The sequence below is a fragment of the Mesoplodon bidens genome, assembly GCF_964165515.1.
Source record: "Mesoplodon bidens genome assembly, chromosome: 11".
NCBI lineage: Eukaryota > Metazoa > Chordata > Mammalia > Artiodactyla > Ziphiidae > Mesoplodon > Mesoplodon bidens.
The window spans coordinates 66,136,844-66,154,913 of NC_138167.1; positions in this window are offsets into that span (position 1 = coordinate 66,136,844).

The following is an 18,070-nucleotide window of genomic DNA, read 5'->3' on the forward strand; positions in this document are numbered from 1 at the left end:
GAATAGGACAGAAGGTTAGAATCAGAGTACACTATTTTAGTAACAGTTCGCAGTGGAAAAGAGCTTTCTTAGGTCTAACTGCTATGAAACACACAGTGGTCTTTTCATGATAGTTCCCTTTACATACCAATGACTTATTTATTCAGCCAACTTTTTTGAGCAGTTGACGTGTACTAGATAACATGCTTGCCATTGAGAATAAAAAAGAGGAATCAGACGTGATCGTTAGCTGCTCTGGTGGCTCCCTTGGTTTAGCTGGGAGTCAGATACCCACAGCCTTCTTTACAAGGCAGGGTGATGAGTGACACAGTGGCATTCACAGACAGGTTATAGGCTATGGAGGCACTGTCACGTACCGTTATCTAATTTGGTCCCCCCGATCTTTGGAAGTAGGTTGTGAAAGGGACTAGTGTAAGGTGCTGCAGATGAACAAGTTGAGGCCCTGGGAGGTGAGACAGCCTCTTCAAGGTTATCAGCCAGTGGAGGTGCTGGGACACACATCCCTGAGGCCTGATCCCCTGTGCATTATTAGTGAGGTTTTTTTTTTTTTTTTTTTTTTTAATTTATGGCTGTGTTGGGTCTTCGTTTCTGTGCGAGGGCTTTCTCCAGTTGTGGCAAGCGGGGTCCACTCACTATTGCGGCCTCTCTTGTTGCAGAGCACAGGCTCCAGACGCGCAGGCTCAGTAGTTGTGGCTCACGGGCCTAGTTGCTCCGTGGCATGTGGGATCTTCCCAGACCAGGGCTCGAACCTGTGTCCCCTGCATTGGCAGGCAGATTCTCAACTATTAGTGAGATTTTTAAAATACCTTACCAGCCCAGAAACTGATTTCTTTTAGACACAGGCCCAATTTACCTTGTGTCTGTGGACATCCCATGCGGTGGTGACTCCCTAGGAAAGCCTCTGGTCCTCTCCCGGTCCCTCAAGTCCTGGATCTGGCGTTTCCCTGAGCTGGGGGGCCCATCATGGTTGCATTTCTTCCAGCTTCGGAAGCCACCTTGCCCAAGGTGACTGGGGCCTTCCTGAGAAATTGTGTCTCCTCCTCCAGTTCCCCTCAGGCCTCCTTCTCCTCCGGAAGACACCTCCCCCTCTGCCTGGGCTCTTGATGTCACTCGCCTTCCCCTCGCCCCGCGCTCATTGCCGGCTGGGTGTGCAGTTGAAATCTGACCCCTTGGCGTTTACAGTCATTGTAGCTGCGTTCCTCCCTGTTTGCGTCTATTTACCTAGGTCCTCCCGTGTAATTCGAGTCACAGAATAACCCACCTCATGATATATTCTAAGATAAGCTTCTCAGGGCTGACTTTTTTTCCCTCTGCGGCAATTTGTGTCATGAAGACCTGTTATAAAACTTAGGGGGCTTTCTCACGCCTCTATGAGATTCGTGCTTTGCTGCCTATCCCGGAGAGGATGAAAGAGGAAGAGGAGGTGATTATAGCTGGGGCCCTGGAGGAGGGGTGTAGATCCTGGTACTGAACTAGCTGAGCCGCCTTCACCTCTGACCCAATCTGTAGCCCAGAGAAGTGAACACACGGAGACTTCTCTCCTGCCATTCACGACATATCTCGGGCTATTATCTCTGTTCGTTCAGGAGTGATTTATTGCACGCTGATTTTGGACTAGGCAAGTACCTGCCCTCCTCGACCTCCAGACTTGGGGACTTGGTCGTATCTGCAACTTTGGAAGCCTATAGGCTCCTCTCCCCGCCGCTTCACAGCTGCCCTTGCTTCCCGACACCCCGACTCCCTGACCTCTCTGCACCTCCCGCCACTCCTTCTCCACCTCTTTTGTCCATCCCTTCAACGTTGGCGTCCCTCAGCACTCAGCCTTGGCCTCCTTGTTGTTTAGACCTCACACGCTCCATGGGTGCTCCCACCTCCCCAGGGCTCGAAGGACTCTCCCAGTCCTCTCTCAGCTCCAGGGCTTTCTCCTCTGCCCCATACCAGTTGATCAGGCTGCCTGCTGGTCATCTCTGCTCAGACGCCCCCCAGGCACCTCTGAGGCAGCGTGTCTCGAAGGACTCCTTCACCCTCTCCTCCTCTACCTGCTCCCACTACACATCCTTCTGGGTCCCTGTCCTCCAGAATGACACCACTACCTGCCTGGTGGCCCTAGTGGGACACACGGATGCATTTGGACTCTTCCCCCATCTCACAGCCACCAGGCCAGATGAGGCTCCTCTGTGATGTCTCCTATCAGCCCTTTTCACTCCATCCCTGTTACCACTCCCCCCATCCCAAGCATTGTTACGAAAGCCTCCTAACGAAACAGAGCAAGACCCTATGGTCCTTGCCCCTGCCACCACCATGTCCTTGGCCTGCCTTTTGTCTGTGGAAAACCTTTAGTCAAAGAATAAGTTTAATCAGAGAAGAGAGAAAATGCAGAAACAAAGGAAAACCGTCAAAGGACACCAAATAATCGCTTAGTCATATAGTCAAGGACCTTTTGTTCCTCCTCAAGGGCTGTGGACAATATTCTGAGCCATGTCCTGCGAGCTGTCTTATAGATACTGAAACTCCCACCAGGTGGAAGAAGTGAACTACATGACGACCAGACTGTAGCCATGACATAAGCTGCCACAACTCCGAGAAATGGCCTCAAAGAAATGGAGGCCAAACCGAACCTGGAACTGAAGATTAACTGTACCTAAATCAAGCAAGATGAGGCCGGTCAGACCACCAATGACCAATTTCAAGATGACTGTCAGAGCTGACTGTATTGTTTCTGCATGTAGGCCCCTCCCCCTGTCTATAAAAGCCCTTGCCCCCTGATTGTCGGGGGCAGGGCGTCGGCCTTTGGACAGACGTCCACACCCACCCACGCCACCCATCCCCGGTTGCCGGCATCCAAAATAAAGCAAACTTTCCTTTCCACCAAACTGGTCTCTTTATTGTCTTTTGAATGGTGAGCAGCCGGACCTGGGTTCGGTAACACTAACTGGTCTTCCCAACTCGAACTTCTCCCCCCATATCCTTTCTAAAATGCAAATATATTATGTCATTTCCCTGCACAAAACTCTTCCAAAGTTCCCTATTATCCCTACGCTACAAGTCAAGCACCTTGTGGCCATTTACGATCCAAACCTGTTAGGTTTCTTCTCCCCCTTCCTCAATATGTCATGGCTTTGCTTGGGGACTTCTTGCTGCTGAAATGCTTTTCTGTTCAGTCCATGTGCTACTCTTCTGAATCCTTTGTCTTCAGCCTGGTCAGTTCCTCCACAGCATCTCTCCTGGCCCTCTGGGTCTGGGTTAGGGCCCCTCACTTCACGCTCAGCCCCTGTTTAGCACTCAAGCTCTGTGCTGATGGCCTGTCTCCCCCAGCAGGTGGTAGGTTCCTGGAGGTCAGGACTGTCTTATTCAGTGTGGCGTTCCCAGGCATTATACCCTAAACACTGGACTTTCACCCCAGTTTCCCCCTTTTCCACTATCGTTTTACTTCAAACTGACCAGGAATTCCTTCTTAAAAATGGGTAAGTAAAATAGATAGCTAATGGGAAGCAGCCACATAGCACAGGGAGATCAGCTCAGTGCTCTGTGACCACCTAGAGGGTTGGGATAGGGAGGGTGGGAGGCAGACATAAGAGGAAGGAGATATGGAGATATATGTATATGTATAGCTGATCCACTTTGTTATAAAGCAGAAACTAACACACCATTGTAAAGCAATTATACTCCAATAAAGATGTAAAAAAAAAATGAGTAAGATTTTCTCTCTTCCTCAGCATAGATGCAGTAAGAACATAGGAATAAGAACCTGGAACAAAAAAGGCAACTCAGTTGAATGTCCTTTCAGCCATTCAATTACACAGCTGAGAGAGAGTGAGAGAGAGAGAGAGAGAGAGAGAGAGACAATATGTGTGGTAGGGTACACTTTAAACATGAGGTCAGGGGACTTTCCTGATGGTCCAGTGGTTAAGAATCTGACTTCCAATGCCTGGGAGACGGGTTTGATCCCTGGTCTGAGAACTAAGATCCCACATGCCGCGGGGCAACTAAGCCGGTGTGCCGCAAACTACAGAGCCCACGCGCGGCGACAAAAGATCCCGCATGCTGCAACCAAGAGCCAACGCAGCCAAAAATAAATAAATAAATAAATAAATTAATTAATTAATTAAAGATGAAGCCAGATTTTGCCATCCACATACTCCTGGGAGGTGCAAACGGAAGGGCAGGTGGGGGTGGGGGCAGGATCAGGAAGGGAACAGAGGGCAGAGTTCAGCCGAAGTCCTGCCTAGGAAGAGGCCCAGGGGATGGTGTTTTGCCCCACCTGGAGACTCCTCCCCTGGCCCTTCCCCCTGGGGCCTGGCTGCTGCGTTCCTTGTCAGAGTCAGACCACTGTGTGACCTGGGATGCAGTGACCTAGAACAAAAGCTGCTCACTGGACGGGTGGCCATGGCAGATTAGCTTGAGTTCTGCCCTGTGGTCTTCAATGCCTCGTGCTCTGGCTGTTTCTGCTGGTTTAATATCAGAAGGAGATTCCTGACCACGAAGTAGGTGGACCAAGGCAACCTTATGCCCCAAACCAGGCTTTTGCCGCCCCCCCCCAACCTCTCACAGCCCGGGCAGAGGCACTTAGCCTGACCAGAACGGCCCCATCCCAAGGGCTTCACACCCAGAGTCAGAGGGCAACACGATCGCAAGCAAACATGTTGCCTCCGCTGTTAGATTAAGTTTCCAAGGTTAGGAACTGTTGTGGTTTGCTTTGTGTTTCCCATAGTATCTAGCCAGAGTGCATGCACTAAATATTTATTGGACTGAATTCTGAGTATTGTTATCAGTGAATACAATGATTCTATCAGCAAACATACATAGCGCATTATGTTACAGGGGACTTAAGTAAAAACACGGACACACTCCCAGCTCAAAAGGAGCTCAGAAAACAAAGGGACTTCCAGAACCTGTCTCCCCTGCTGTCCTTGAAACATCGAAGGAGGCAGGATTTCTATATTATTTCAGGCCAACTGAATATATTCAAAAGACTTCAAAAATATTGACAAGGTTAATAGTAGGATAGGGATCATGATCCAAATAATTATTTCATTTCTAGAGACAAAAACTCAGATTCAACATATTTTCTAAGCATTTTCTAGGCTCCAGGCATACATTTGCTCATTTCATCTTTACGTTTATGTGTTAAAACCTGTTCATGATGTAACTGATAAAGCTGAGGCTCAGAGAGTTTGAGCAACCCAATCAGGGTCACACAGCTAAGGATTCAAACCCAAGTCTACTTGCCACCAATTTCGTGGGACCCAAGGGCCAGAAGGTTTTACAGTAGAACTGCACTGTCCAATATGGTGGCTACTATTTAAATTTAAAGTAGTCAGAATTAAATAAAAGCTATTAGAAAGCTGGCTGAATAGTAAGTACTTTTGGAGAAGTAAGAAAACTGTGCTCTCCACATTTGCTTTAATCCCAGCTTTAATATGGACCTGGCACCAAGGGAATGTTGAATGGATGAATGAATGTATGAATGAATGAGTGAATGAATGTAATGCTCAAAGCAAATACAGGTTAAACAACAAATTAGTTTCGGTCATGTAAGTGTGTATATATGTGTGCATTTATGTGTGTATATAAAGTGTGTATTTGTGTGTATGTATGTGCATGTATATGTGTGTGTATGTATAAGTGTGCGTATGTGTATATGTGTATGTCTGTATACATGTTTGTGAATATGTACATGTGTGTGTGTTTCAGGGATGGGGCAAGGATGGGAAGAGGGATGGACCAGAGATATAGGTTGCCTCATGAAAGTTCTTGAATCTTTTAATCTTGAATCTTTGAATTCTTTTTTTTTTTAATTAATTTATTTTATTTATTTATATTTGGCTGCATTGGGTCTTCGTTGCTGCGCGTGGGCTTTCTCTAGTTGCGGCGAGCAGGGCCTGCTCTTCTTTGTGGTACACGGGCTTCTCATTGCGGTGGCTTCTCTTGTTGCAGAGCACGGGCTCTAGGCGGGCGGGCTTCAGTAGTTGTGGTGTGTAGACTTCAGTAGTTGTGGCTCACGGGCTCTAGAGCACAGGCTCAGTAGTTGCGGCTCACGGGCTTAGTTGCTCCGTGGCACGTGGGGTCTTCCCGGACCAGGGCTCGAACCCGTGTCCCCTGCATTGGCAGGTGGATTCTTAACCACTACGCTACCAGGGAAGTCCCGAATCTTTGAATTCTTGAATCTTTGAATTCCAAGGTGAGTTTGAACTTAACTCTGTTGGCAGTTGGGAGCCATGGATGGTTCGTGAGCTGGGAAATGGCGGGATGCAAATGGTGCTCGAGATGGATGTGCCTGGCAGAGGGCACAGCACGGGCCAGAGGCAGAGAGAGCCCATGGTGGACGACATTAGGTGTTAGAGGAAGAACTCTGCTCTGAGGCTGGGAGGCTTTAGGAGGGAAGCCGCGGGGAGGGACGGAGCCCCCTCTCACTTCCTCTTGGCGGCAGCACAGACGTGGGGAGTTCCTGGAGCAGCACACCTCGTAGGCTGTAGACGCAGGGCAGACGTGGGGCAGCGTGGGCAATCTTCACCCCTGCGGGCAGAGTGCTGCGAAGCACCTCCTCTTCCCAGTGGCCGGCAGTGCTGGGAACTGGGCTGTGTCTGAAATATTTTTAGACAAATTTTATGACAGCTCTGACCCAACCAAGGGACCTGGGCTGGAATTATTTGTTTGCTTAGTATCTGCTCATCTCTGTCTTTGGGGAACTGGAACCCCCGAAGTCACAGGGCACAGGCTTCAAGGGCACACATCCCTCCAGGGCAAGGCCAGAGAGCAAGTGTCAGGAGAAGTTTCTGCAGAGGGAGAGTTACTCCAGGCTGAGGGTGGAATCAAGGAAATCAGTCAAGGAGGTGGCATTTTCCCTGGCCTTGCAGGCTGGCTAGGATGTGCACAGAGGTAAATCGAAAGGAAGGGGAAATTCAAGTGGGGACCTGCAGGAGCACAGTCTCCAAAGAAGGAAATGCCGGGCAACGTTCAGGGCAGAGGAGCCCAGACATCCTGCCTCCACCTTCCCCCCGCATCTCTGGGAGGCTGCTTGAACCCCAAGCCAGGCATGGCAGGAGAAAGGTTTTCCAGTGCCCAATCTGGGTAGCAGAGAGCCTGGGGACAGGCAGACCAGCCAGAGGAAGTCATGGTGGCTGCGGGACACCTCTGCCTGGCCTGGCATTCTCCCTTCAAGAATCACTCCTTCATTTGTCCAACACCCTCCGTACTTTGTCCCTGGTGGGTCACTATGGCGGGGCAGCCGTCACCTGGAAAGGGGTGGGTGAGGCCTAGGGATTAGAGCTCCCCCAACGTTGATTTACTACATCAGCAAGTTATCAGCTTGATAGGGGCGGAGAGACTCACCCCAGGGGGCTGAATACAGGGCAGGTAAGTTTCAAAGCAGAGGAGGTCTTTGCAGCAACATGTCTGGGGTGGGGTGGAAGCGTGAGGAAGCCCATCTCTGCCAAGATGGCAGGGGTGGGGGGCTGCCCACCGTTTGCTGGGCCCTCACCAAGCAGTTTCTATCATTCTGCTTACTTCTCATGACAACTCCATGCTACTCTCTCCAGTTCTCTAGAATAGCTCAGAGAGGTCAAGGGAGTTGTCCAGGCTCAGGACTCGTCAAGGGCAGAGTCTGGACTGGGGCCCAGGTCTGTCTGACTCAAAGCTTGTGATTTCTCGGCTTTTCCACATTGCCTACAGGAGTGTTAGAAAGAAGGCGGAACTGGGTTGCATGACTCAAGGATGGGGCTTTCTCTGCCCGGCTGGGAGGGTCTAGAGTGCCCCAGAGCAGAGCTGGCAGCTGAAAGGCCACTGGCCCTGACCACCCCAGTAGTTCTCGTTCCCTGTGCACAAGGTACTAATTCCTCCTTCTGCCCCCAACCGGGGGGAAACTCTGTCGAGGGGGTGGAGAATGCTCCCTGATCTGACTCCAGCATCCTGGGGCACATTCAGATGCGATCCTTTACGCCGTGTGTGCATGGCAGTAGGGAAGGATCAGGTATGGCCAAGACTTAGAACTGGACCAGGAAGGCAGGGTCTAGGAGGAAGGGGAAAACACATCAGCTGCTTGGGGTAGGATGGGGTCACAGGGACCACCTGTGACAACGGGCATTGCATGGTGGTGGTGGCGGTGGCATGCAGCTGGCACACCAGGGGCTTTGGCACAAGGTCACGGGAATGCTGAGGGGTGAAGCAGCCTGTGGTATTTGGAAATTCAGGTGGGCAGACAGGCAGGATGGCGGCGGGGTTAGGAAACTTCAGTAGGAGGCGTCTGGATTCTGGGAGGGGGATTGGCATGAGCAAGGGGCAGGGGTGGTGAGGAGCTGGGCCCTGCAGAGGTCCCAGCATGTGGGCCTGGGTGGGGAGCTGGTTGCAGGGAGCAGGGAAGAGGGTGGGACCAGGTCTCAGAATGAAGGCAGGACCAAGTAACAGACCCCAGAGGCTAGTGCAGAGCCCACGCTGTAGGAGTCGCGGCTGGCCCCAGCAACCTGGGGAGGGCTGGGCCTGTGGCGTGGCTCCAACGGGAAAAGAAGGGCCAGTAGAGCCCAGATAGGACAGCATGCTTTAGCAAGCTGTGGACCCTAAGGGGACTTCTTTAGGAAGTCTGGGTTTGGAAAAGGACCCGGGGAGCCCCATGGACTTACGAACATCGATTCCAGAAGCTAAATTTCTGCCAACAGAAGGAAGATTCTCTGCAACTTTTTTTTTTTTTAACATTGTGTAAGTTTTTTTTTTTTACTTAATTTATTTATTTGTTTTTATTTTTTGGCTGTTTTGGGTCTTCGTTGCTTTGTGCGGGCTTTCTCTAGTTGTGGTGAGCAGGGGCTATTCTTCTTTGCGGTGTGCGGGCTTCTTATCATCATGGCTTCTCTTGTTGCGGAGCATGGGCTCTAGGCTCGCGGGCTTCAGTAGTTGTGGCACGTGGGCTCAGTAGTTGTGGCTCACGGGCTCTAGGGCACAGGCTCAGTAGTTGTGGTGCATGGGCTTAACTGCTTCGCGGCATGTGGGGTCTTCCTGGACCCGGGCTCAAACCCGTGTCCCCTGCATTGGCAGGCGGATTCTTAACCACTGCACCACTAGGGAAGCCCTCTATGTAACTTCTGCTTTTACTTATTTTAAAATTTATTATTATTATTATTTTTGGCCTCACCGTGCAGCATGTGGGATCCTAGTTCCCTGACCAGGGATCCAACCTGAGGCCCCTGCAGTGGAAGCATGGAGTCTTAACCGCTGGACTGCCAGGGAAGTTCCAGATTCTCTGTAACTTTTATGTGTCCTAATGGAGACACAGGTTTGCTAGTTTCTCTATTTTATTTTAAATGCAAATAACTCAACCCATTCCTTTTCTGCACTCATGTTGAGTCATTCCTACCTAAGAGGAATCTGATGATCAGTGTTTATTTAGTTTATGCTGCCTGCATGTGTCAGCGGTTTAGAGAGAAAAGAGACTCAGCCTCTCCTTCATTTGACTGACAAGGAAACTGAGGCCCAGAGAGGTGAATACACTTCCCCAAGGTCCAGTGGTCCAGAGAGAGTGAGGGCAGAGTCCAGGCTGAAGACCCCCGGCCAGGGCTCCCTTTCCTTTGCACATCCCAACTCATCTGGACTTGCCATGGTAAACAGGCCTCCTCGGCGTGGGAAGCAGAGGCCACGTAGCCGTTACCTAGCAACTCCCCATAACCAGGTCAGAGCTGGAGTGAGGCACCACGCGCTGCTCACCCTGGGGAATTCAGACCAGTCAAAACGGGGTCACCCACATCAGACCGTGGCCAAGATGACCTTGGCTAGAGCCATGCCTGGAAGCACCTGCATGAGGGAGTCTCACACCAGGACCAGAGAATTGCTGGGAGTATGGCTCAGACCTGGGCTGGCTGGGGCCTCTGTCCCCACAGCAGACACAGGGCCTTACTATGTACAGTTCCGGTTACTTTGAACAGCATGGAACCTGTCCCCATTTACATGTTGGCTTAATCTGCATCTGGGAATCCATAGAGGAGGGCTGATGGCAGGGTGTGTTTGTGTGTGTACATGTGTGTGTGTCCATGTAGGTATTTCAACCCGAGAGGGAATCTGGGGAGCTGTGTTCCCTCTCATCGCCTTCTTGTCCCTTAATATCTCAAGAATTCTTATGGAGTGGCCTGGTCATAAAATGGGTGAATCTTCTTCTAATATTCCCTGTAGACTGGGTCTTGACAGCCATTGCCCACTGCCACCCTACCCCTACCTGCTTCTTCCACGCGGGCAGAGTCCTGCCTGGGTTCCCAGGTTCTGCCTCCTGTAGGGTCCCACTAACTGGCCTAAGCCAGTCACGGTGGTCTCATCCCTTGGAAGCGGTTGGTTTAAGTAAGGCACGTGATCTAGTCATTGCCGCTGGGATCTGAAGAAATGGCTGCTGAAGGGCTTCTGGGAAAGGTTTTTCTCACTAACTAAAATTGGGAGGGAATGTGCCTCTTCTTCACTGGACGTTGTCAGCCTGCATGTTATGCCTGGAACTGCGACGGCCGCTGAGGAGGGACACCGCTGATGCTCAGAGGATGGCATTGTTGACCATTGAATTCAGCAAGCCAGGAACTGCCCTCCTTTCTGGACATCTGATGTGGGACATCACAAATCCCTGGTTGTTTAGGATACTTCCGGTCAGGATTCCATGTTCTTGCAGGAGAACCCTCCTAACTGATACCCTTGCTTCCTAGCCTCAGGCTCACCCACTTTCCTCTAATCTGAGTTGGGCACTCAGTAGTTTCTTGGACAAGGCTTGCTATTGAAGGTAAAGGACCCAAAGGAAACAAAAGTCTCTCTTCCTGAATAAGTCAAAGACATGACACCTCAGTCTTTTATCTGATGGTTTAGAACTGAAATCAGACCTGCAGCTGCATGCCCAGCTTCTTGCAGGTCTGAATAAGCTTCTTCTTTTTTTTTTTTTTGCGGTACGCGGGCCTCTCACTGTTGTGGCCTCTCCCGTTGTGGAGCACAGGCTCCGGACGTGCAGGCCCAGCGGCCATGGCTCACGGGCCCAGCCGCTCCACGGCATGTGGGATCTTCCCGGACCAGGGCACGACCCCTGCATCAGCAGGCGGACTCTCAACCACTGCGCCACCAGGGAAGACCTAAGCTTCTTCTTAAAGAGCCTGAAGGCATCTCTTATATTTCCAGCGTCTAACACACTTCATTCATTCTTTCATTTATTCATGCAGTGGTGTGGTGGCTGGAGCAGGCTCCTACCACCACTGGACTGGATTTGTGAGAGCCAATCCTGCACATCTCTTCCTCAGTCTGAGTTCAGTGATGTCATGTTGGTAGCTTGAAGTCAGCCATGGTGGGTTTTTTTAAAAAATAGACTTGATTTCTGAGCAGTTTAAAGAGTAGTTTTTAGAGCAGAAGATAGAGATTTTTCCTATCCTCCCCATCCCTGCACATGCATAGCCTCCCCCATTTTCAATGACCCCCACCACAGTGGTCCATTTGTCCCAGCTGATGAACCTATATTGATACATCACTATCACCCAAAGTCCATAGTTCATGTCAGGGTTCACTCTTGTGGGTTTTGACAAATGTATAATGACACGTAGCCACCATTATAAAATCACAGAGATTAGTTTCACTGTGAAGCTCTAAAAATCCCCTGTTTCACCTATTCTTCTCCCCAGTCACCCTTGGTAACCTTTGATCTTTTCACTGTCTCTAGAGTTTTGCCTTTTCTGGAATGTCATATAGTTGGAATCATACAGTATGTAGCCTTTTCAGATTGGTTTCTTTCATTTACTAATACGCATTTAAGTTTCCTTCATGTCTTTTCATGGCTTGATAGCTCATTTATTTTTAGTGCTGAATAATATCTCATTGTCTGGGTGTCCCGCAGTTTATTTATCCATTCACTTACTGAAGCACATCTCGGTTGCTTTCAAGTGTTGGCAATTATGAATAAAGTTGCCATAAACATTCACGTGCAGGTTTTTGTGTGGACGTAAGTTTTCAGCCCTTTGGGTAAATGCCAAGGAGCATGACTGCTGGACCATATGTTAAGACTAGGTTTAGTTTTGTAAGAAACTGCCAAGCTGTCTTTCAAAGTGGCTGTACCATTTGACGTCATTCATACCAGCAGTGAGTGAGAGTTCCTGTGGCTCCACATCCTTGCCAGTATTTGGTGCCGTCAGCGTTTTGGATCTTGGATTTTCTAAGAGGTGTGTAGTGGTATCTCATTGTTTTAATTTGCATTTCCCTAATGATATATGATGTTGACCACCTTTTCATATACTTGCTTGTGATCTCATTATCTTCTTCAGTGAGGTGTCTGTTCAAGTCTTTTGCCCATTTTTGAATTGGGTTGTTCATTTTCTTATTGTTGAATTTTAAGAATTCTTTGTTTATTTTGGATAACAGGCTTAAATAACAGATCTATCAGATATGACTTTTGCAAATATTTTCTCCCTTTCTGTGCCTTGTCTTATTCTCTGGACACATAATAGGAATATTTACATCACAGAATTGACAAATACAACAAATCAGGGCTTTTCCTCTGAGCTAGTTAAACCTTTACCAGAGCACTCATGCATTGATGTACCAACCATTCATTGGGTGAACTGTTTGCCCTTTCCCTCAGAAATGTTCAGTCCAGTGGGGGAGGCAGGTTGATGCATCACTGACTATAGAGAAGTTCTGAGTATGGGGATAGAAACAGAACAAGGATGCTACAGGACACAGAGGAGGGGCATCTACATCAGCCATGAATTTGGGGTGGCTTCCTGGCACAGAACTTGAGCCCTGAGCTAAGTACTGTAAAGGGATTAGCAGTTGTCTGGATCCATGCTGCCCAATAAGGTAGCCACTTCTGGCTATTTAACTCACTTGCACTAGACACACTGCACGTGTGGCCAGAGGCCACCACATTGGACAGAGCAAATAGAGACTTTTCCATCATCATTGCAGAAAGTCCTATTGGACAGCACTGGTCCAGACCAAAAAGTGGGAGAAAGACATTCCAGGCAGAAGGAACAGGGTGGGAAGACTCAGAGGTCTGAGACAACGTGACTCATTCTGGGGAGAGATGGAAATTTCGGCTGAACAAACAGGCAGCAGTCAGATCACAAAATGTCTTTAGTGTGAAGCTAAGGAGGTTAAACTAGCCTGAAAGCCATGGGGAGGCCCTGAAGGCTTTAACAGAAGCCTGATCTCATCAGCTTTGCATATTAATAAGCTCTCTTTGGCAGTCTGGATTGAGGGGGCCAGCCAGGAGGCAGGGAGGCCAGTTCTGAGACCATGGCAATCACCTGGGAGGGAAGAGAGGGAAGTTTTAAATGAGGCAATGACTGTGGCACAGGTGCAGAGACAGGGCAGGGTTGACAGATGGAAAGGACCCAATGGCTGATTGTGTGTGGCCCCTAGGTGTGCTTTGTAAATATTTGTTGATTTAATGAATGAATTATAACCAAGCCCAGACTGTACAACTTGGGTACACATCCCATGGGACCCTATTGCACAATTGAAGAGGTACAGGGGCATTTTTTTTCAGCTGAAGGAAAAAGGGGCAATAGGGAGAGAGACAGAAAAGAGAGATGGTGGGGCAGGTGGCATCCCTAACCTGTCTGATGGAGAGGGGGCTCCGGTGAGAAGGGAACAAGCTGTGAGGGACCCTGGACCCAAGCAATGCCTCTCTGAGGCCCAGGGACAAGAGCTACTCAGAGTTGGGTGCAGGCTATTCTCCCCCCACACCCCTCGCCACGTGGACTGTGGAGCAGATTTGGTTTCCTGAAGGATTGGCCTGTTTCACCAGCAGACAGATGCAATGCACAGTGGATCTGCCGCATCAGGGGAGATGCTGTCAGCAGAGGGTGTCCTGGGCAATTGAACATGGCCAAAGTAGGAGACACAAGCAGACTGGTGCTTAAACACATGAGAGACACCAGCCTCTGTCTCTTGGGCTTCCAGAAGTAACTGGAGATTTTGAGGGCAGATGGCTAAGAGCTACTATAACTTGGGCATCAATGTTAATATCACCTTGTTTGTACCTATGGGTCTGTAAGGCCTGGGACATTTGGGCTACAGAATGAATGATAAGTAAGATGAGGCAGTTCTCACTTGTTCATTCGTTAAACAAGTATTTATTGAACCTGGGTGTGCCATGAATTGTGCTAGATGCCGGGTGTACAGTGGTTTACAAAACAGAGACAATGCTGTCACCAGGGGGCTTACCATCTAATAGTCATAGTAATCAGCCTGGCTCCATCATCTTATATGTGCTATTCAGGAAAAGTACTGGGAATCACGAGATAGTCTAACGGGAAGGATTATTATTATTATTTTTTGGCTGCAGCACGTGGTTTGGGGGATCTTAGTTCCCCGACCAGGGATTGAACCCAGGCCCTCGGCAGTGAAAGCACAGAGTCCTAACCACTGGACCACCAGGGAAATCCCGGGAAGGATTATTTTAGATTAGAGGTCAGGAAAGGATAATTTGAGAAAGTGACATTTAAACCAAGACCTGGAGATGTATAGGAGTGAGCCAGGTGAAGAGCAGGGATATGCATTCCAGGTGTGAAAGGTATGGGGACGAATCCTTGGTCATCTGGAGGCTGAAAGAAGGCCAGTGGGTCAGGGGCATGAAAGCAAGGAGGAGAGAGGAACCAGAGGAGAATGGGGAGGGAGGGAGGGGCCACACCTCACAGGGCCACATTAGGACTTTGAATTTAAACCTAAGTGCAGTGGGCAGGGGAGTGGTGCCTTCAGATTTACATTGGAGAATGTGTGGAGAATGAACTGGGGACAAGAGGGCGTGCAGGGAGAAAAGGGTGGAGGTGAATTCAGCTGCCTAAGGGAGAGATGATGGTGGCATGGCTGTGGTTATAGAAAGAAATGGAGGAGTCTAAGGAGTATTTAAGAGAAGAATTGAGATGACAGGTTTTTCTTAGGTTCTTGCCTCGGTATAGACAGGCCAACTTTAGACAAAGCAAACAGCAAATATTTTGACCACGCCAGTCTGTCCCACACGTGGCCTGTTTTGCTTTGAGTTACCCGAGATCTGATGACGTCACAAGGCTATCCCCCCCCGGCCTCCAAGCAGGATCGTAGCTGATGGGAGTTTAAGGATTTCCTGAGAAAGCTTTCACAACTTCTGTAACCTCTGCTCGTGTTTACAATAATTACTGTTAGGAAATCCCTGTCTGTATTTCATCTGAATGCCTCTTGCCCTAAAGTTTCTTGATTTGAGATGGAGATGAAGATGCTAAAATAAGAAGTCTGGGCTGCCAAGCGCAAATGACGTTATGACAGCTCTGAATCATGTCTGTCTATCCCACGGCCAAAGTGACCTACTTGTTAGCAACAGAGAAAAATGCCTAAATATCCCTAGAAGAGAGATTCAATTAGATTTTCGTAGACAGTTAGCTCACTGCCAAGTTCTTTGCCCTTGCTACTCAGGTGTGGTCTGTGGACCCAGCAACATCACCTCAGAGCTTGATAGACTTGCAGGACTGAACCAGACTCTGCATTTGAACACACTCCCCAGGCAACTCATAGGCAGGTTCATTTTGAGAAAAGCGCTGCCTCAGGTCACCCTAGGGCCATCTAAAAGTGGGTGGGCAGGGCTTCCCTGGTGGCGCAGTGGTTGAGAGTCCACCTGCCGATGCAGGGGACGTGGGTTCGTGCCCCGGTCCGGGAAGATCCCACATGCCGCAGAACGGCTGGGCCCGTGAGCCATGGCCACTGAGCCTGCGCGCCTGGAGCCTGTGCGCCGCGACGGGAGAGGCCACAACAGTGAGAGGCCCGCGTACAGGAAAAAAAAAAAAAAAAGTGGGTGGGCAGTGGCAGGTACAAGATATTTGAAGTACTGCGAGCCTCAGCAAGCAGTTAGGGAGACCGAACTGGTCCAACAGGAACCGGATTTTCTCTGGAAGTTCCAGGTGGCCCCCAAATCACGCAGAGTGATTCATTCAACCGAATTCAGAGACAATGTGTTGTTTCCTGGTTGTGTGGTTGGTGAGAGGCCCTGGGGGGACCCGCCCTTGGTGCTGAAATGCCCTTGGGTGGGGAGCAACTTCCCCTGGGCAGCACCAGAGGCCAAGGAGGGTCAGCCTCCCCTCCCCCAACAGTGTGGACCGCGTGGTCCTTGTCCTCTTAGTCTGATTCCTGAGGGCCCTTGTTCTCTGTGGGTGGTTAGGATGACTCTCAATTCCTTCTGGATTGAGCCTCAAAGATGAGCAGGGACGAGGCCGTTTGAGCACCTCAGTTACTCTGGTGGAACAGAAAGTCCACATCCAGGGGTTCTGAGACCTTTGCCCACACTGCGTGGTCAGCTTCTCCAGGCCGGTGACCCCCGCCCTCCGCCAGAGAGGCGTGTGACCCAGGCACCAGACCCAGTCCAGCAAAACAAAGGCATTTGTTTTATTACTGCTTTCTTGAGGAGTGTTTCAAGGCACAAAACCCAGGCCAGAACCGAGTCGTTTCCCTCTGTCCTCCCACAGAATCAGACAAATGGACCAAGTTCATGGACCGCTGAAAGCATATGGTTTGTAAATACTGTAAAATCAAACATTACTTTGGCTTTTATTTTCTGTAACCTGTTCACATCACCCAGCACCGAAACAGCTTATCCGGGCTCCTTGGCCTTTGTTCTTTTGTCTTGGTTCCTGCAGTGTCTTCTCTGTCCAGGTTTGTCCTGCCCACCGGCCTCTGTCCCTCCTGCCTGTGCCTCATCTGCCCACAACTTGTCACTCCAGTGTCTTCCTCACCTGTCCCACTCAAACTCCTGTCCCTCTTCCTCCCTTCGGCCTCTCACGCTGCTCCTGGATCTTTTTTTTTTTTTTTTTTTTTTTGCTGTACGCGGGCCTCTCACTGCTGTGGCCTCTCCCGTTGCGGAGCACAGGCTCTGGACACACAGGCTCCGCGGCCATGGCTCGCGGGCCCAGCCGCTGCGCGGCATGTGGGATCTTCCGGGATAGGGGCACGAACCCGTGTCCCCTGCATCGGCAGGCGGACTCTCAACCACTGCGCCACCAGGGAAGCCCGCTCCTGGATCTTTTGAAATGTCTCCGCTCCCTTCTCCCTCCTGTGCTTTCATTTCCAGAGACCCCTCCTCACTCGCTGGATTCCCTCTCAGGCTATTTTCTCTTCCCTCCCAAGACCCACCACAGAGTCTTTTCTTTTTCTCTTTTTCTCTAAAGGCGACATGGGGATCAGAGAATGGCAGATTTCAGAGTCAACAGGCCATAGCCTATGTTACACTGACAGTTACTTCTGAGTCAGAACCTCTTTCTTTTTACATCACCTTGGGTGATGGCTGCCCCGTCCCTCCTCAGAGCAGGAAGGGCTGGGAAGAAGACAAAGCAACAGCCCACCCCCCCACACTGGAGCTCCTTCACCAACACTTCCGCCTGAGCCCTTTCCTTCTGGTCTCAGTATACCCGCCCACCACCCCTCCTAGATGTCCTCGGGGGCGGACACATTTGCTCTGGTTCCCCTAAGACACCGAGCTTCCTTCTCCAGGGTCCCTGCTCCCCAGCCAGCCTGATCTGCGCTTCACGCGCCCAGGCTGAGCCCTGGGAGACACGAGTCTATTTTGAGGTGAAGGAGAGACAGTGGCCATGGGGCTCCTTCCCAGGTGCAGCTCGTGGGGCGGGGAGGTGCCAGCGGTGGCCCAACAGTCAGAGAGAACAGGAAGCTCTCTCAAAGCCAGCTGCCACCCAGGGTCACGGCCAATCAATCAATCAATCAGTTGCTAAGCAGTGCCCTTGAGGAGTGGGCTTCCCTCTGTGTTGCTGGGCAAAGCATCTTCAACACACAGGAAACCAAGAGGGAAAACAAATAGAGCCCTGAAGAGACACCCCTGTAACCATAAAACAGTGGCTCCGAAATCTGCCATTCTCAGCCGGGGCTTCTCCGGGCGCTTTACAGAGTCTAGGATGCTGCTTTCTTGGTTGCTGGGGAAACAGATGTTACACTCAAGTAAGCCAGTGGGGGGTTTGTGAAAAACCGCTCCGTTTCCCAGTTCTCGGTTCTCACAGGGCCTCCATTTCTCCACCTCAGCCACAGGGAAGAGAATTAGTTGGGGAATGTTCGCTTGAGGGAGAGGAAGGTCTCAGGTGAGCATCCGCCAGGGGACTAGTCT